The following is a 20,446-nucleotide window of genomic DNA, read 5'->3' on the forward strand; positions in this document are numbered from 1 at the left end:
AATAGGAGACAGGAGAGAAATGACGCTCTTCTTAGAGACTTCTCTCTTCTCACCACATAGGAGCAAAATAATAGACGTTTGTGACTGAAGTGAAAGCGAGGAACTTCAGTGTTTTCCTTGTGTGCCCTTCCCTTCCCAGCACTGCCAGCAGCGAGCAGGCAGCGGGCCCTGCTGACGGCCCTCTGGAAGGTCGCACAGTGTGGTGGGGCAGCGTGGCCATTTCTCCTCGCTCCATCCCACCCTGGGGACTCAGAGAAGCAGGGCACGGCTGGGCCCAGGTCATGCTGACCTCCTGTGCACAAACAGCACCTCAGTCCCGACACGGCAGGGCCCCCTCTGCTCAGATGTGCCTTTCATTCAGTTTATTTCCATCCTAGGTGTTCTTCAGTAAGCCTACAAATACATGTTTTCCTCCAGCCTTACTGAGTTTTTTTTTGTCTCATTGGGAAGACAAATGTGGAGATTGTTCCAAGCAAAGTGAGACATTATTTTGTAGAGAATAAAACAGAAAACATACACACATGCCCAATGCATTTTGTTTTTCCATATCGATTCTAAGTGAGTTATAGCCCCAGTTCTTACTTCCCTGAAAACTCCTGTGGAGTGGCTTTATATTAAAAAGGCTACAAAACAAATACATTTTTTCTCAATGTAAAGGTTCTCTAGATTAATACAAATTATTTTTAAAATCCATGTTCCAATCACAGCCCCTGATTTAATAATGTGATTTGTATCTAGTTGCATTCAGAAATGTGAATAAGCTGCCTGCAGTCAGTGAAGCACTTGGGGACATGCTTAAATCCTACTAGATTTAATGGGATGTGAATATTTGGTTGAAGTTAGGTCACTCTGCTAAATATAGAAAGGCAGATTAGCAGACAGTGTTTGAGCTATATACTCAGGTGAGTTGTTACTAACATCCAAATTTTGCATTTCATCTTACCCGAGGTGTCAGCATGGCCTCTTAAGGTTGTCATCTGAGCTTCATCTTTGTAGTTGTGTGGTGTTCATTATGCTTGATTAATGATTTCCTTAGTACCTGCCACTTATTTATTTTTGCATAGTATTAAACATTTAAAGAAATGTTTAATTTCTTTATTGTGACAATGCATTGAAACATTGGTCAGAGGGAGAAAGACACGGACAATATAAATGGGTTCAAGCCATGTAAAGAAAAACAAAAGACTGCCAGTGTCATTGTGAACTTCAGCCACACCACATGCATATGCCAACAGTAAATTGCAGGGATATAACACTTTAATCCCTGTGAATATACTGAGGCTGTCTCAGACAATAATTAATGTAGTGAACAGCGAGGGCAAGCCGAAGGCAATTGTCCCGACTGGCGCAGGTGTCTTGCAGCCGCCTCCTGCTCTGCCCTGCTGTGCACACGCATGTGCATGCTGCTCGCACGGCTCCTGCCTCTGCTGCTCCTCACCCTGCCTGGCGCCGTCAGGAGATCTGAGTGCCAAGCCCATGTAGCTGCAGTGGCTTTGCAAACGAAACAATGCGATCGGTGGAAAATCAGCACTGATGCTGGATGTCTGGCTGTACTGGTGAACGCTGGTGCCGCCTGCAGCTGCAGCGCTGCAGAAGGTGGCAAAAATCGTGCACCATGGTAGTAACTCCTCCTGCAGCCTCACAAGATGTTTGTGCTTGGCTCTAGCTAAATCTGTCTTCTTTCCTGCTTTACTCTCCTTCTGCAGCATTACCTGTTCCTTTCTGCCTACTGTTTTCACACAAATATGCATTGTTCATTTGTAAAACCAAAAAAAAATTAAACGAGAAGGACTGCACCACACCCCTGTTGCACAGCCACTGCTGTCACCAGCCACACTTCTTTCAGGAATCCCTAGGTCTTTGTACCTAGGGGAAAAAAAAAAGACACTATCAACATGCAATGTTTTGGTTTTTTTTAATTTTATTTTATTTTTGTGAACTTCCTTTTTATTTAGGATTGCATTTGTGGGAAGGGAAACTTGTCCACAGTCCTTGGAAAGGAGTCCAGAAAGACCTAGGTGATAGAAGATTAACAAAGTGAAGACCAAACATCAACTTATGACAAAACTTTGGAGGAGTTTTCTCTGTTCTATTGTTCATGGCCCTGTGGGGAGTCATAAATGCCTGTACTAATACTGGTTGACAATGAATACTGGCAAATAACCAGAACTGAAAATTAGGGTGAGTCATAATTTGTGCTCTTAAAAGAAAAGAAAAAAAATCCCATTATATCCATCTACCATTGCCCATGCATCCAAATTGCCTTGAAGAAGTCCACTATTAACCAATCTCTTTTGGGTAATTGCTTTCCCTGTGAGAGCCCTCTACTATAGAAGTACTGTCAAAACAAGGACAAGTTTGGGGTCCATCAACCTTGACGATGTCCTCTGACATTATTAGCTGAATTCATCAGCTATTAATGACTACAAGATATATGGGATATACTCTGGTTAGCACTTGGAAAGACTCTTTCAATTCATTTCTAGCTCTATTTATTCATTTAGACTAAATGGAGTTATTAAAGGTCATGATTTCATTTCCAAAGTATCAGGTGAAAATACTTTTCAATTTAGCAAATAGAGCAGACTGCTTGCAATAAAATTAAATACCATCTTTAACAGTTTCTCTGATTTAAAGAGGTATTTCCTAAAAAGTTTGACTTTCATTAACTAAATCCAGGTGGGGACTGGAGAAATGAACAATGGTGTACAGTGCTCAAAGGAAGGAGAATTGTTGACTCCAATAATGAATTTTGGGACTTTGGGTTTTCAGAGACCAGCAACAAGATTTCTTGTCCTTCTTGGCACCAAATGACAAGGAAAACCTGAAATGCAATAACTGCCATGCGTAGAGAGGTTTTATTATACGGCTCACATTTTCATTTTATAATCTGAGATTTGCCTGCAACACATTATTGAGTCAGTCATCACTGAAAAAAGTTTTCTAAGCTCTTATGTTCCTTATGCAGTGTCTACACTAGAAACGTTTTATCTATATGTGTTATCATTAAAGTGCTTTTGATTTCGACATAGCAATAAAAGTTATGGATACTGCTATATTAAAATTTTATCTCTTTTTTTTTTTTTTTTTGTCACAGCATGAGATCTGGAAAAGCCACCTGCACCACTCATTTCTGCCAGCAAATCAAGGTCCACTTTTTTCATGTCCTAAATGCCCTTGTCCGTGTGCCCTCAGCATGTGACTGTATGTATTATGTAGATCCCTAAATGCGGGGCTGGCTGGCTGTAGGGCTCCAGCTGCCCCGAGGCTTTGAGGCTGGGCTGGGGGGGTGAGCAGCGGGCTGCTGTCAGCAGGGCTTCTCCAGCGGGTCCCTGAAGGACGATGAAGGAAGAGCAGAGGGCTTTGTCTGATGGCTTTCCCACAGAGGATGGCAGGCCCTACCCAGCTGAGACGGGCTTCCCAGCTGGAAACCAAGGCATCCTCCCCTAGGAGGAGCCAGCAAGGACCAGAGAGGAGTCCCAGGAGGACTGAATTTACAGTGATTTTTTTTTCTCAAGCCTTTTGCTCCTCAGGATAATAGACACGTGTGTCATCAAGGGAAATCCAACACATTGAGTAGGACTGGTACTAGTCCTACTGTATGTGCTGAAAGCTTTAGGAATGAGAATAGAAACTGCTTCTGTATCACAGCTGCTGACGGGCCGCCCCTCGCACCTCCCTGCGTGTGCTGGGTTAGCTGCAGCCAACGTCGTGTGGAAACAGCCTCCCAAAATCCCCAGGCCTGGGTGTGCATTACCCAGGCCACACAGCAGTCCCTGTGTTTCCTGGCTGAATGACTTAGTTACGTACCTCGACGTCAAATAACAGACTGAAGATTCACTTCTTGGCTGGCTATGAAATTTTAAAATGTTCCTTGAACAATTTTGCTCAGCTTACCCAAGGAAAATTCAGGCTCCCACAAAGGGAATCTGAAAGAACTCCTTAATTTCTCCACTGTTCAGACAGAGCTAAGCTTTGGTGCAATATTACAAGATCCACAATCTGTAGGCAAGCTGCTCCCATGACCACAGAAACTTGCTTGCTTCATTTAGTAGCTGTGAAAAAAACGTTCCTGCTTCTGGGAAAAATTGCTCTGAGAATGACCAGGCATGGTCAAGCAGGTTGTTGCCAGATGTGGTGTGTGTTATATCAGATGGGAATTAAAAAAAAAAAAAAGTTTTTAACAGAAAACAGGTATGCCAAACAAGAGCATAATGTGAAAATAACATAAAGGCCCCTTTGTGAGATTTTATCTGGCAGTTTGGGGCTTTGTGCACCTTCATTTTGCTGGAGCTGTATATTTAGTTCTCCAAGCAGTGTAATAAAAATGCAGCTGTAATCAATCAGATCTTCTTTCTTTAGTTCACTCTCGTTATTCCCCAAGAGGAAGCTTTACAGTTGCAGGAGCAGCAAATTAATTTGTGAAAATGGCTGTGGTCTCAAAACATGTCTAGGCATCACAAACATGACGATAGCAAATGAAAAGTATTTCCTCCAAGGTCCAGTCTATAGATGTTATAAATGTTGTAAAATATTACAAATAAGAAATAATTAAAACTACTGGTAAGAGCTTGTTCTGTGGCTAGGAACAGGACCAGCACAACTGCAGAAGTTGGAACTGTGTCAAACTATGCTGGTTGTTCGTACCGTGTATGTCTTAGCCAAGTGACCTTGCTTCTTTTCACTTGGTGCATTTCTCTAATTACCATAGGTGAATTGTGGAGACACAGATTACAAGCCTCTTTCTTACTTTTGCAGCTTGCTGACAGAAATGGTCTAGTGAGCCCCGGCTCACCCTCTCAATTTAGAATGGAAATTGGAGCTTCCAGCTGATTATTGTTGAACGGTGAGATAACGAGAAGCAAAACAAGGGAGAAGTTGAGTTGGCAAGTCAGCGCCTTCATAGAGCAGTGCTGCAGGTGGACTGCCATGGAAATTATTATTTGCTGGGGTTTAGAATTGATAATGCCTGAATTTTATAATGTTTGTTGTTGTTTTGTTTTGTTTTTCCTTAGGAGGTGGCAAAGTGACTAATAAATGTGGGCATGGTGTTTGTGATGGGAGCTGCCGCGGCACAGTGCAGTGGAGCGCCTTGCCTGAAGTTGCTCTGCAAATCCATCACAGAGCCTGGAATGAAATCCACTGCATTTGAGGTGAGGCAACAATCATTTCTTTGCAGAATCCGCAAGGGATCTTTTCAAGCCTTACACTGGTGGCTGAGCGGCTTGCACAGTAGCCCTGCTGTCATGGAAGAGCCACTTAGGCCTGCTGGCAAACCACGCTGTGAGCAGAAGGTGCATTGTGCTCCCACGCCTGGCCATGTCCGTTCTGGCTGACCAGAACTTACAGAAATGATTTTTTTTTCTCAAATATGTGCAGATTCACTCTTCACTTGTGGTGGGAGAACGCTGCAGGAACAAAACCACGCGGTGATGGGGATCATCAGCATTGCCCTCCGCAGCTCGGCACTCCCCAGGCGGCTGTGGGGTCACGGCTCCCCACGGGGCCAGGCAGCGCCGCGCTGTGCTGGGCCAGGGGCTTCTCCCTCCGGGGATGCAGTCACTGGGACCTTTTAAAGAGCAAATACAAAGTAAATCCATTTCCCAGCTGTGGGCTTCTGTTTCTCAGGCTGGTAAAGTTAATTTGCCAAAGACGTTACTGGACTTTTTTCTTCATGCAGGTTGGCCAGTGGCTTTTATAAATCCATTGTATTGCTTCTGGTACAGGTGTCAAAGTCGTTGGTCAAAGCTGATTAAAAAAATCTACAGAAGCCTTGAAAAGACATTCTGTTATTGATGTCTTACCAGCTGTTCACAAAATCAAGCTCTCTATTAAGAAAGGATGATTTAAACGCCAGTAATGGGCGGTAGTGTTTACCAGGAAATAAAAATGTTGGCTCCCTGCCATCAATGAAAAGAGATAAGTCATGAATATGTGCAGCATTTCTAAAAGTAATATTTAATGAAGAATTTAAAACAATGTCCTTGTTATTTTTGCATTTCAAGCAATGTGGGAAGTGGCACAGCAGGCAGTAATGCCTAATGCACAACAAGCTGAAAAGAAAATCCAGGAAAACTGGTTGTTACCTCAGAAATAAAGGTAGGGTATTTTTTTATTATTTTTTTTACTACACACAAAAAAGTTTAGACTAAAAATGCCATTTTCAGATTTTTTGCTTTCTGTGAGAGTTTGAGGTGTAATTATCACAAATGCAGTTCATGCACTGATCCCTCCAGTGTTCAGAGGCCAAAATGCTTCATCAGATTAAGGAATTATAAGATTTTGAGAAGATTGGTTAAGGTCATTTCAAAGTTTTAGTGGCTAGATTTTATTTTAGTGGCTGCTAAAATGAAACAAATAAATGATTAGACTTCTGAAGCAGTCCTGCAGTGTAGACTTTAACATTATCAGCTTTCAAGTATTTACTTTTTCCTGAAAAACAAATAGTTCTTGAAGGCTTTGAAAGCAGACGGTCATTTTATACCTATTGCAAATCAGCACATTTACGTTAGAGATTACAGTGGAGGGCAGTGCATGCCGTGTTGCGCTGGGAAGAGCAGCCAAGTGGAGTAAGGGCAAACTGAAACAAATTGCTGCTGGATCCAGCTCTTGGGCTGCCGCAAACCCTGCTCGGGCTCAGCTCTGCACCACGTCTGCCCCAACAGCAGGCTCCGTGTGCGGTGCAGGAGCAGATGCAGAGTGGTGCGAGAGGTGGAGAACCTGCGAGTCGCAGAGTTACTGACTTCTCTTTATTGAGGGATTACGTCTTAATTCCTGCTTTCAGATATGGCCAGGAATACATATAGTCACTAATTAAAGTAAACAGATATGTGAAAGATGTGCTGAAAAATGTCTGTCTGTTTGCCAAGGGGATGTGTAAGATTATGGCAAGTGTGTGAAAGCACTTTGCCTGGAATTTCCCAGCCCAGTCCGATTTTTAGCATGTGTTCGCATTAGCCAACTGGTCTGTGCCGGCTGGAGAGGAAATACCCAAAGAACTCTGAGAAAATTCTGATACCAGCACTAAACACTGTGCTCTCTGTGCTCCTGCTGAACGGACTGTTTGTAAGCACAGGCATTTTTTTTCTTTAGAAATAGACTTTAAAAATCCTTCTGTGCCTTGAGGCATCAGGAGAGGGGTAGCCATACCCCATGCACACGGTGCCTCTGCCACTTTGAGGCACCACTCCGAGGTGACACCTTATGCAGCCTGCATCCCCTGGCGACACGGCGCTGCTTACTAATAAGGCGCAGGTCATTCGTACAAAGAGTTGAGCTCATTATTGGAAGCGGTCCAGAGGCACCAGGCTCAGAAACAGCCGGAGTGAGGCAGCTCTGCACCGAGCACGCAGGGTGACCAGAGCTGGAGCCCCGTGTCCAGTGGCTCTCGCTGCATTTCCACTTCTGCAACTCTCACAGCGTCTCTGCAGCAACTCTGCAAACTTGTTGGCTTTGCCTGAACAAGTGAAAAAAAACAACCCTCCAAGAACAAGAGCAAACCTCGCGGAGCAGGAGAGAGGAGGCTGTGCAGATAGCTGAGCCCGATTAAATCATCTCTGCAGAGTTCACCATGCGGTCATGAGGACGGTGACTTATTACTGCACTTTGGTAGTGCCTGGAGCCACCAACCCATCTCTAGCCCGCCAAATGTGCCAAAGCCCCAGTGCAAAACCCTGAGCAGCATCTCGGGCCTTGCCAGGAGCCTCGCAGCAAGCCCCCGGCCGCTCCGTGCCCCCACCCCACAGGGGACCACGGGTCCCACAGCACAGCGAGCTCCCTGGTTCTCGTGTGCACCCTGCTGTTAGCGATCAATGAACTTCCTAATGATTTATAGTAATCTGATGGGCATGTGAAAGCAGAGACAGCTTTCAAACTGCAAATATTTGTTGCATGATAGTTGTTGTGGAGAATCGCTTGTTTTCTGTGCAGCAAAGCCACTCTCGTGCACTTAAGGAGAGAAGTGATATACGAGCAGGAGAAATCAGGCAAAGTTTTAGCTTGAAATCATAGGAAACTGAGCATTAGCCAGCCTTAAACTGTGTCAGAGTGGGAGTCTGAATTTATAACTTCCTTGTAAGTACTGCTTAGCATTTAAATTTAGGATTTTTTCTGTGGGCGACGCTAAAGACGACAAGTGTCTGCAAAACTTGTGCTATCACACTGAATATGACCTTTTGGCAAGGCATGCATTAACAGCCTGCTGTCAACTTCTCCTTGCTTCTTGCTTAAAACCTGATGAAAACAAAGCCACTATTCACATTCTGGAGGTGAGGCTCTGCACATGTTACAGGGGAGACCCGCTCAGCATTTTGCAGCACTGGCTTTGTACGGTCAGGTTTCACAGGGAAAGTGGCTGCTGAGAACCTACTGGAATGTGTAAAATGTCATTGCTGAGTGCTATAGATTTTGAATGCTTCGTAGTTCCTTGTCTTTGCTGTGAAATACATAACTAGAAGCACACAAGGTAAATCTGTCAGCTACCCTGAGCTGTAACAGCCAGCCCCTCCAGATTTCCCGTGAGTGCTCATAATACTGAAGTTATGAAACGTGTCTGTGCCAGAAAACCCTTACTGTGTGATGTACTTTCATTTTAGAGAAATGTAAATAATTTCCAAAGCAACGTTTTGTTGGGCTACTCATCTAACTTTACCAAGGAAGCAGTATGTATTTAAGACATGTCAGACTTTGATTTCATTTGGTTCTGATTTTAATTAGCTAATGATGCTGTTTAACTGTGATCTAAGTATCTGAGAAGCAAAACAGCAAGAATTTTAATTAGCTTACTTCGGTACGTAACTACTTTTCTTCTAAACTGGTGGGTAATTGACCATGCATTGCCTGACATGATTCGCTTGGTAGTTAATTACTTCACTCACTGGATAAGCAAATGCTTGTAAGCAATTAAGCCACGAATCCTTGGGGAAAGGACATATACACGAGTTTGTTCACCTTATTTTTGCCACATGCTTTTGAGAGTTTGAAATGCACAACTCAACACAGAGGCAAGGTGCTCGTAGCAGTGCAGTGGCATGCGACATCCCACTGGGAGCTGGGACAGCACTGGCAGAGCTGGGGGGTGCAGAGCTGGGGGGTCACAGCTGGCAGCCACACGGCTGGCTGCAACGCCAGCCAAATTTATTTTAATGGCCTAAAATAAATCCAGGGGATCCAAACCTTGTAATGTTCCTGTAAATCCCTGCGGCTCTGGCTCAGGCTGGATGTGGGTCTCCCCGGTGTTCTGTGCGGGGTGGCAACACCCCCGTTATGGTGTATGGGCACTGAGGGGAAAGGTGAGAGAAGGTTAAACTGGATAAACCAGGCATCAATGGAAAACTGCTAGGTTAGGCGAGGAGGAGCCAGGAAGGTCTTTGGTCCAGGCAGAGAGAAAATCGTCGGTGATGTGAGTTGTTGTGCTTTGTTAGATAGCACAAGGCAAAGCTGGGAAGGTGACTGCAAGCCACGGTGCTGCTGCATCCCTTATCGGCTTTCCTCCGTGTGGCTTTCTCCTGGAGAGCTCTGCTGGGGGCTTTGCAAGGGAGGAGACCTCAAAGAAATAGGAAAAAAAAAAAAAAAAAAAGGCACATTGTGAAGACTGAGAAATATTATGCTTTGTTAAAATGAAATTATAAATTACTGAAGGAGCCTGATGCCTCTAGGGAGCTGCTTGCCCAGAAGCAGATGTGGGTACTCACTGGGGTGGGTAATGCAGGCACCAGGAAGGGCTTTGTCCCCTTGGTGCCAGGCAGGGGCCACCCCTCGCGTGGCATTACAGCTGCCTGCTGGCGGCCAGGGGCTGGAAGGGGCTTTCGAGATGACAAGGCGAACTGGCACAGTGTTTGCGCAAACAGAGCCACCGAGCAAAGTTTCTGCTCTGCATACTTTTCCAAAGAGAAATGTGCTAATAGGAGTACTCGCTGAGAGCAAGTATAGGGTGTCACCCACGGCAGTGGAGGAAATTTATAGCATGTATTCAAACAAATGCTCATGACTGTTTTGTACTTGGTAGTTTTCAGCCAGAGCCAATATCAACAGCAGAGAATTGCACTGTTGTTTCTATGTCAGAAATTGCTGCTGTATAATATATATTGACTTTGCGCGTCAGTAGATCTGAATAATTAATTCAAACAGTTAGTCTGCATGCTTTTTTTATGATTTGAATATGAAAAATGAAAAACTGCTGACTTTTGGATTAATTGGCTCAAGGACTTCTTTGCTGGGCAAGTGGGCAGTTGCTGTTTGTTTCACTATTGATGGATAAGTTCACAGGAGTCAAAGTGACTTGGAAATTCACACAAACTTGCCAAACTGGTGTTCTTCCTTCCCATTTACCTTTCTTTCACTTTAACTGGAGTTTATTGAGCTTCCTGTTTCTTTTTTCATTTTAATGTTCCAAAAAAGGTGTTATGCATGCTCACTTCTTGTGCTGCAGAATGCGTATCTGACACTGTATAAACTTTGTGTTTTAAAACACGAAGCAAAAGGACATGCATTTTGCCATTGAACTCTTGTTTTCTTGAAACTAATCGCAGGTCTCATGGACTTCAACACAGGTTTTCAAGTCGCCTCACCCAGCCTTGTCCCTGGAGGATGTTCAGTGGAGGGAGCTGGGCATGGGGACGTGGTGCTGGGGTGTCCCCAGGAGAGCCAGGCAGTGTGGCCAGAGCCCCGGGAGCCAGCCCTCAGCACCCCACCACTGCAGCTGCAAGCACCAGAGGTGCGTGAGTACCTGAACTGGGTATTGAGCTTAGTGCTACCGTGTCATGCCTTCTATCACGTAGGTGGATATGCCCAAGGCTTGAGAAATTAGCATGTATTCACTTACAGGACCATGAATATATATTTATGGGAGAGGAACGGAGCTAATGGCTTGTTTCCAGGTGTGAAAGAAATGTGGGGTCCTCTGAAAAATATTGGCATCTTCTATTCCTTGTATGGTTTGCTGTCAAAAGCAAAATAGAGGATGGAGTCTTGACACTTAAAACAAGAAAAATAATAAGTGATTGCCTCATGGAAAGTGACTGAGTTAAGATGTTTTGGAAAGGGTGATGAGCTGTATGTTAGCTGCAAGGTGAGCTAATCAGGAGAGGGAATTGGCTGTAGAAGATGTACACTGATTAGGTGCTAAAGCATGTTAACTCATCAGTTTTGAGCAAAACCCAGAAAGAAAGAAAATTGCACATGGGATTGAAATGCCAAAGCAATGGGAAGGAGTTTATATGTGGAGCTGGGAAGCTTCCATGAATAATCTGCAGAGAAATGAACACTTACCCTTCTAAATAAGTCATCCTTGATGTGAGAGGAAGCTGAGATCATGGCCAGTCCCTGCAGCAAGGGATCCCAATCCTGGTCATAGCTGCCACCCGAGCAGGGGAAGATCTGGCTGTTGCTCTGCCTTTACTGTTTTGCTCAGGAAAGAACCTGAACAAGCTCCTTATGGCTCTCGTGCATAGCTTGTGGCATGGTGCTAATGGCTCCACAGCTGGAGATGGTGTTCTCTGCAGCCTCAGAGACAAGACAAATGCTCTAGGAGCACTTTTCCAATAACTTTTTTGAACCATAACGTGGCTTTGAAATGGTATGACTTCATTTTGTGCTTCTGTCTGAATACCAGAATGGCCTTGAAAAGAATTATTTTAGTTTAGTTCTCATTAGTATGGTTACATAACTAAAAATATTCTATGGCAAAATATTTCAGAGTTTGAACTAGCCAGTCTGGCATCAGAGGGAACAAAGCCTGTATTCTGCAGCAGGCATGTCCAACTGTTTGACATTAAACACAAACAGCTATTTTCCATCTCAGCGTAAAAGCTTAGCATATTCTGGGGACTTCCAGCACTTACCAATCTATTAATGTGGTCTGACCCATACTAAGTTATTATAGGGGGGTGGGGGAGGGTCCGTCTCTCTCTTTGAATACAAAAAAGCCCAATCCTCTTGCAGACTTTTGCTTTAACTGGATCTTATTTCTCTGTTAGCGTGCATTTCATTTCTCTTCACTGCTGGGACATGTAAAGCAGCAAATCTGCATGGGGTTAATGCCTCAGTACACTAAAAAAAGCAGAGGCTGGCAAGGAGGAGTGGGAGAAAGTAGATCAAGAGAGAGTGCTTTGTTCCAGTTCAAGGGCTTGAAGTATGAGAGAGCGACTCACGCTGTTATTGGAGGCTGAAAGAATTTTGTTAAAGGGATGGGATCTGATTTTATTTCAGCTTAAAATTTAGTATCTCTGCCAACCAACCCAATAATGCAGGGAAGACCCTTTCCACAAATATTCTCATGCACAGGCACTTCATCTCCTGCCACGCACTATTTCAGACGGATGTGATAGGAAATCTGTACTGCAAAATTAAAACTTTCTTGAAATACTGAAGATATGCAACACTCAAATCACTAAAATCTCAGTGCTCCTTACTGTGGACATCATTCACAACCAATCACTTTTGCCTTTTGCTGATAGATATATCAAACTTTCTTGGTTGTGATATTGATCAAATTCCCTTCTCCTCTCAAGAATGCAGCAGCTCTGAAACTACACTAGAGCAGGAGAGTTATTTCTTGCTTCTCTTACACCTGCAGCCTACTTTGTAGATCTCCAGTCCGATTTAATGCAGCATCACATTTTGTTTCCTTGTAGGGAGACAGTAGGAAGACTTGGGAAGAAGGGGAGTGAGGTTTTCTCTTTCTAGGAAAGGCCTGAAATAACTGGGGAACTCTGAAATACACCAAGAGCTTTAATGGAAGGTAACTCCACTGCAGGAGCTGGTGTTGCCCAGGCTGTCCCAAACGTCTGTGTGCCAGGCTGTGCGTGTGTGTGCACGTGGGGGTGACCGGCACAGAGCCGGAGGCAACACAAGAGCCGAGGCTCCTCGGGCACGGGGCCACCAGCCCCAGCGCCAGCAGCACCAAGGAGGGGATGCAGCTGCTGCAGGGGCTGTGGCAGGGGGAATCGGCAGAAATAGCAAGGCTAGCGCCCGGCTTCCTGAGCGGAGAAGAAACTTGACACAGAGGAGGCTGAGGGATCTGGCGTCTGTAATACGAAAATTACCAGAACTTTCTCAAGAGCCGTGGTTTTGTTTGCTTGCTCGCTGCTGGGGACGGGGAGCAGTTCGGGCTTGGCAGAGCAGAAGACTTGTCATCTTCTCATTTTCATATACTTCAGTACTTTGTAATCTTGGCAAAAGCAAGGTGCTGAAGGGGGTCTGTTCTTGAGTTTCCAATTCTTATATTTCCAATGTTGATTAAACAAGAAAATCTCCTACAAGCCTCTTCTTGTTAGATTCTTCAGTCCTATTTCAAGATCAAATGGGCTTTAAAACAGGTCTGGATAAGCTCACAAGCTTAATCTACTTGAAAGGTAGAATGATTGGGTAACATGCTAGACGTGACAATAGATCATTCTGTGTATCGCAGGTAGCGCTCCTGTCCTCTGGAGATATTCCCCGTCATGTCTGGAGAGTGCCTGGGACACAAATGTTCTGCAGTTGCTGTACCATTTGCACAGCACAGTTGTACCTGAAGGCAGTTGTTTAATGGAAACATTCAGTTTGCATTTTCTGCCACTAATACTTTAGTGGGATCAACATTATTGAGGCTAATTAGAATTCAGCGAGAACTGATTGTTCATTAGAGAGAGAAAAAAATGTTCCATGGAGCCCTGGGTTTGGTAGAACTATTTCACATAATTAAGCAATTCCACATCTTGGCATTTTATCCCTCTTGTTATCATTGCACTTTGTTAATAAGTTTTTAATTGCAAATTATCTCTATGACACAAATTACACTGTGTTTACTGATCAGCAAAAATGCCATGATAACCAGCTTGGATGCCAAGTCCTTCGAAAATACTAGCTGCCAAGTTCTCTCCCTTACGTAGTTTGGCATTAAAATATCTTCAGGTTACTTAAAATATATTGACTTCCAGTTTAAAGTGTTGTGGGCTATACAGTTTCTTGGCTAAGGCTCCAGGAATAGGGGAACAATAGCTTACATAACCAAAAGAAGCTTAGTTGCGTGTTGCAAGTTGTTCCTGTTTCTCTGATGTTCTGGATTATGTTCTGTGTTTCCTCCATGTATGATGTACATACCTCAAACTCATGAAAAGTGGCTATTAACACAATTATTTAAGACAGTTATGTATTCATAATTACCTGTATAGAATTTGTGACAGGTGCTTGACAACAAAAATTTGTGTTAAAATTCATATATATATATATGTGTGTATATATATATATATATAAATGAAGTGCCCAGGCTGACAAAATTTCAGAGAAAGTGTCTATTTTCTCTTTAAAAACAAAAGATCTATAAAGCTTACGAGAGAAAACTCCTTCCTTACTGTTAAAATCTTTACATATCACCTTCAAGTCCACATGGACTCTCCTGAATTCAGTTTTGTAACTGATTTATTCTATAGTACATGTATATGAAGGAAATATATAAATTCATGTCCAGGTATGTAGTTCCTGTTGAAATGACTAGAAGTATTTGGGACTTAAGTTAGCAAATATTTTGGTTGGGAAAGTAGGATACAATTTTCAGAAAGCCTCAGGGCAACTTGTATTTGTTTTAGAGAGGATTTTAGCTCTCGAGTTTGATTTTGTTTTTACATATGCAAAAATATATATAATGTTTTTCTTAGGGACTTTATATGGATTTAGATATCAAACAGCAACTGAAATTAAAAAAAAAGGGCTTCAGGTCAAACAATATTAAGTTCTAATTTAACTTTTAACAGTAAGGTCCATTAAACAGTGGTGGTCAGCATCCAGCAACCAGTAAAGCATAGATGTCATTTCATCAAGCTCTCAAAGAGAAATCGTATGCTGTGTCCCTGCTTCCTGACCCCTGAAATAAACACAGCACAGTTCTGAAACATTCTGGGGTTTTAATTGAGATTACCTCGTTAGCTATTAGCATCAGACACTGGCACTTTTCCAGCCTCACTTGCGTGAAGATGAGGTTGGGTTTTCTTTCATCCACAAGGCTGACGACAGTGCGATCTGTAAGGCCTGAAGTTTTGTCCTGACCTGTTGACTTTTTTGTGAGATCTCAAGCAAACATTTATCCCTCATGGTTAAGTGACTGCATCTGTAAAATATTTAAACACTCTTCATTAAAGCCCCTAAAGACCAGTTGACAAGAGGCATGCGGTGCTCCTTGGGGCGCATCTCGCTCTGCTCCCCACAGCCGTGGTGCATGGCCCTTGGTAGGATGAGGCACATGCCAATTTTCATAGCTTACCTTTAAATGACTTAAAACTAAGCGAAATCACTCCAATTTTAGTTCAACTTAATGTGTCCATTCCTTTGTCAGGTTATACAGATGCGTGCCTTGTGCCTGTTTCCAATGGGGAACATGTGTTCTAAGTGCACTCTTAACCACTGCAGGGTAAATTACAATCCCCTGAAATCATTTACAATTAACCTAAACTTTCAAAATGCACTTCTGGGTCTCCTTCCTTTATCTGAAGTAGTCTTTTCAGAAAATAATCTCTTAGTTCAGGTAAACAGAGATACCAGATAGACAAAACACTGTTGGATTTTGCCACTTCTTTTCCATAACTTACAGGCTGTTTGGTGACTTCAGGGTTTGTTTGCTTCACTCTCTCTGGTCAGAAGGGGCACACAAGGTTTCCCACAGCCAGATTTTGCTTATTTCTATTCTTCATCCCTCTCTAGGGACAAGGACATATTTTTTTATCCTTCTGAAGGACAAACCCGTACTGGAGCAACCTCTGGTACTCCCTCCCTTGCATATAAGCTAAACAGAAGTGAGCTTTGTGTGAAAGGTATGAATAGCACTGGCACTCAATATTGTTTCAACTGTAACTCAGTTTCGCTAAAAGGATTTATTAAAACATTTAGCTCTATTAAATGACCCCTCTACCAAACACATGCGTGCACTGGGTTGTTTGCTTTATAGAACATACAGGTATGAAGACCAATTTCCTACTGCTTTTTTTCCAACAAATCAGAAGCTTTTTTATGCTACCACTCTGCTTCAGAGGAGACTGCTGTTTTCATTTGGTCTTCATCACATGCTTCTCTGCATTTTTCCAGTTCACAGATGCTAAATTATATGTACTGGAAATAAATGCTAGAGCTACACCAGTGGAAGACTAAGGTCCGGTCACTTGCACATTAACAGTACACGTGCCAGAGGCCCCAGGAAGGCTGCACTGAGCTGCTGCTGAGGTTGAAGTATGCTTTGGTCTCAATAACCCCTCACCAGGGAAAGCCTCTACAAGGCTCCACTGTCTGCATATCGCACTGAATTGCCTTTGGGTCACTGCAGGAATGGGCTTTCCCAGTCAAGGCTGAAAATATCCCTTTAGCAAACACAGTCTGAAAAAGCTGTGTGCATGTAAACTTTCCCCAACTTGATACAGAATGGTATTATAAAATATTGAATACCAAGGGCAAGAAAACAAATATAGATACAGTCTCATATCATTTCAAAATAACAAATGGCTGTCAGTCCTCAGTCTGGAATTATTCCCAGTGGGTTAATTCTTTTAAAATCCAAGACTTTGGATTACCACTTGCAACATGTGAGAAGAGCTGCAGGAAGGCAAAGACAACCAGCTCCACATTTAATATTCCTAGAAGGTCAAAAAACTAAAAGTGACAAATACGGTGTTTGAGTTCCCTTTTAAATGGGTGTAATTAATTAGAAATGAAAACAGTTGCTTAAGTACTAGATGTTAAAAGAGGAAGCACACCCTGCAAGTCATTATCATATGCCCAGAATAAATTTCTGCAGTAGTGTCAATCTAATAGTTGTCAACAGTGAAACTAAAGCGTTAGTCACTGACTGCTCAGCAAATTGTGTGTTTGGAACAGGAAAGGCAACCATCCATAATTTATCCTAAAGGACATCCTTTATTTTCTCCACTATGTGGAGGGTTAATGGAAAGCTAATTAAAAAAAAAAAACCAGTAAAAATACTTTACAGAACCAACATTAAGAAATGTGGCTGTTTGTATAAGCATTATTTTACGCAGAATTCAGCCTGAAGACCCCCCCTAATCTTCTAAGAAAAATTAACCCAAAATCTGAAGAAAAAAATCTGTATGTTTTCTTGAGACAGCATTATACACCCAGAATACGAATAATGCACTCACTGCAAATGTATCTTATTGCACTGCTAACTCAAATAAAGACGTGGTATAATGGAAAAAAAAAAAATCTTCTCCAAGGCACATCTCTAAAAAAGAAGTGGAAAGCATGTATTTCTTAGGGTAAATGGGAACATTTATTTTGTGTGTATTAGTAAAGATAGCAATTATTGTTGTCATAAGGTTTGTTTTAGTTTATGCACAATTTTCTTAGTTGCCCTTGATAGATTGTCAGCTGCAAGGCAGCATGCAAACAGAGCAGTTATTTTAACATAAACCTTAGAAGCATAGTTTCTAAGAATAAATTCTTCAAACAGTTTTTGTAGCTAGTCAGTAATCACAAAAGTTTTCTGCTGTAGAAGCAAGGAATGTGTGGCATTAAATCTTTGCAGTCATCTACACAGAGCAAGTGATGGTGTCACCAGATTCAGCAGAGCTGGTTCCTCAGATTTGCTGAGGGCTAAAATTGTATCTCCTGGTGAGATGAAAATGTCACAAGTTGCATACGATAAGTTCATTTCTCTTTCAATTAAGGAGAAATTCATAGACTGACTGAAAATTATGTATTTTTCTCTGTAGCTCATTATCACCAGAATGTGGAAATATCTGAGTGTTTCACTATGATGCTGTTCAAAGGAGATTTTTTTATTTCTGTTCAGACATAAGTATGTAGATACTGTTTGTTTCTTCAAGGAATATTCTGGACTGAAATACTGAGTGAGTGAGGATAATTACTGGGAGTCTTCCAGTGCTAGAGCTTTTTTTTTTTTTTTTTTTTTAATTTATAACATTTATAATGGCCATTCCTACCAGAAATGGAGCAAAAACTTGCTACATGCAGATATGATAAGAGCTAAACTTCAAGTGGAAGTTAATAACAATGACACGTGGAAAGCATTTACTAATTGATATTTTATGATGCAATAATACTTATTTAAAATTCTGTGTATGGATTTTAACCATAAACTGAAGCTTTAAATAGCTGTTGTCTAGAGGGAAGTGGAAGGAGAGCAGCAGCAGAGATTCAAAAATTAATACTGCGCTGAAGTAAATGACTTCACCTAAATCTGCATCTTAAATAAAATATTTTCACTTATTTTTCATGCACTACCACCTTATTTCCAACCAAGACTTGTAGTCATTTACCATCAACCCGTAAGAACTGCGGAGAGCTGCGCTTCCATTGCTGTTCTTTGTAAGACAGCAAATGCTCTGGGAAGAGAAGCCTGAGTTTTATTTAAAAATTTGCACACGCCCAGCTCGCGGGGCTGGCTCTGAGCTGTTCCTGCCATGCAGCAGATGAGGAGGGACTGAGCTTATTAAAACCACATCAGGCAACACCGGAATTCAAAGCCTTCCTTCCAGTTGGAAAGCTTAGATCGAGACCAAAGCCAGGCCGGACGTGAAAACAAAAACTCAGAACTGAAAATCCCCCAAAGGCCCAGCCTGCTCCGTCTGTGCCTGCCGCTGGCTGTGCACAGCCGCCAGGCCCCAGTTTCCCAGGGGTTCTCCATGGCTGGGCACCTTTCCTGCTGCCACAGGGACACGGCAGCCACCAGGAGCTCAGCCCACGGCATGGCCAGGGCGGCTGCAGCGGCCGTGGAGGTGGGCACGGGGGCAGGGGGCTGCTGGCGGCCCTTCCCGAGCCCCCACGGGGACGGTAGCTCTGCTCCATCCTGAACATGTGTTGAAATGTAAAGCCACCGCCCGCAGCAGTCGGCACCGGGACTTCTTGCTGACTCTGAGTTAAAAATAAGACCTGCAAAGTTTGTGTTTTTTATTTTCTTACACTCTTCTCCAGTTCCGTGCAGATGTCGTTTGCAGTAAATGACTGTGCCATTTTGTCTGGACCAGCAGCTACGCCAACAAATAACTTGATTTAAAATTGTTATTTCTTAACGCATAAACATTGAAACATAAATATAACCTTTTTTCAAGAATCAATTAACTTGTGGATCCTTGAACAGGGAGCTCCAAAGTCCTGGAATAAAAAATGCATTCATGAAATCTGGTTCATGGGTAACTCATTCTCATTAGATTTTTGCCAGACATCACATTTCCAAGCTCATTGCGCTTGGCCTTTTAAAGATGCTGAACAATTCTGGAGGTGTATGGAAAGCCCTGAGGTTCATTCTCCCTCATTCCTTCCTTCCTTGCTGTTAGGAGCTGCCTCAGCCCTCCTGGCGAGCACGCCAAGCATGCTGCAGCCTCACCCTGTGTCAGTGCGTGGCCATCGGAAGAGCCTGGACCAAAATGCTCACTTAGAGCAGCCCCCAAATGTGGTGGGAACACACCAGTTAAGTGTGGTTCCGAGCTTTAGCATGTAATTCTAAACCTTAGTAAGATTCAGGTGAGTGAATCTTTTTTTTTCTCCTGATGCTTGTATAAATTGTGAGGCTATGGCTTCAAGGGAAATTTTAGGAATTAGAGTCCCCCACATAGGATTCAGTGAAAATGAAGTGCAGATGTAACAAGTGTTAACTACAGTGCCGATGCTCTGGGATTTTGGCAATCTCTGCAGCAGAAGTGCTGGAGGAAGTTACAAATTTAGGCCAGATCTGAATGAATTCTGTGTCACAGTTCTAGACCCAGAAGGTGACTTTTGCTTCCTCTGGCTCTGGATGCTCCTCATCCCACTGCAATACGGGGCTGAGGCGTGCATGAGGCATAATGATAGATGGAATGATTTTGTGTGGTTTTAATGAGGAAGCTGCATTACATGGGTCTGTATGTAGCATTGCATTAGATCAGTTTTCTGCCTTCTGCAAAATTGATTATATACCCATTTATCACCTCCTACATTCACACTAAACTCATTCCATTTGCCTTTTCTTTTTCTTCGGATGTGCATTTTACACCATGAAAAACGACAGCACGTTGGAAAGAACGAATAAATATCTCAGTAAATTCCAAGAGTTTAACTCACATCCTCAAACACATGGGATAAAATAGAAGGAAAACCATGGTCAAATGTGCAGGTTACGTAAGTTGACATATATCTAGCTGGAGATGCTGAGTTTTCCTCTTGCCCAAGTAGTTCAGGGATTTCTCTGCCGAAGCCAATGGAATTTGGTCTATGTAAAAATGGAAACAGTCTGTCTGAGTTATAAATGGCACTTGCTGCCAGCAGAATCAAAATCATGAGGAGCAAAGCTCCTACCATCGGGAGCTGGAAGAAAGGGGACTGGGGAGCAGGGGATGTGATGGCTCTATCACAAAAAAATAAAATAATAAAAAATAATAATAATTTTAAAAAGACCTGTGAAGTATTTACAGAATAATAATCCACTGCTTACCTTTTTCCTAAAACCCCAGCAGCTTTAGGGCACAGT

The 20,446-nt window shown here is 42.8% G+C and overlaps 1 long non-coding RNA gene across 2 annotated transcripts; it reads left to right on the top strand.

Moving 5' to 3' along the window:
* Positions 1 to 1,961: 1,961 nt before the first annotated feature.
* On the top strand, positions 1,962 to 20,308 carry LOC106017995 (uncharacterized). Of its 2 annotated transcripts, none has more exons than XR_011803415.1 (6): positions 1,962 to 2,181; positions 3,098 to 4,846; positions 5,016 to 5,153; positions 6,006 to 6,099; positions 10,530 to 10,714; positions 19,278 to 20,308. It is a non-coding gene; the product is annotated as an uncharacterized lncRNA (long non-coding RNA). The 2 variants fall into 2 exon arrangements; XR_005269444.2 differs by having other exon boundaries at positions 10,551 to 10,714.
* The last annotated feature ends 138 nt before the right edge of the window (positions 20,309 to 20,446 follow it).

Source organism: Anas platyrhynchos, chromosome 14 (genome assembly GCF_047663525.1).
Source record: "Anas platyrhynchos isolate ZD024472 breed Pekin duck chromosome 14, IASCAAS_PekinDuck_T2T, whole genome shotgun sequence".
In the NCBI taxonomy this organism is placed as follows: Eukaryota; Metazoa; Chordata; class Aves; order Anseriformes; family Anatidae; genus Anas; species Anas platyrhynchos.